Here is a 300-nt window from a genome sequence, read left to right as displayed (position 1 = left end):
TATAATCATGATTATTTTAATTATCTTTATGTTTTAAATTAAACGTCCTTTATTACATAACTGGCTCTTAGCCTTTCAATTGTTCTATTTTTTAAAAAATTTAATTATATATTAAATAAATTAATATTTAATAAAATTTACTTACACAATATGGTTGTACTTTTTGCAGTTATCCTCTTTTTTCTGCGATCCTACAGTAATTCGTCCGCAGAAGTCAGTTTTGTTCCGTTGTTTTCGATACGCGATAATTTCGTTCCTATGGTCCCATGAAGCGGAATTAACGTAAACGGATCGGCGGGT

This window comes from Mycetomoellerius zeteki, unplaced genomic scaffold, assembly GCF_001594055.1.
Source record: "Mycetomoellerius zeteki isolate Tzet28-1 unplaced genomic scaffold, Tzet1.0 scaffold45, whole genome shotgun sequence".
NCBI lineage: Eukaryota > Metazoa > Arthropoda > Insecta > Hymenoptera > Formicidae > Mycetomoellerius > Mycetomoellerius zeteki.
The sequence above is the reverse complement of the archived record's forward strand: the minus strand, read 5'-3'. Positions refer to the sequence as shown.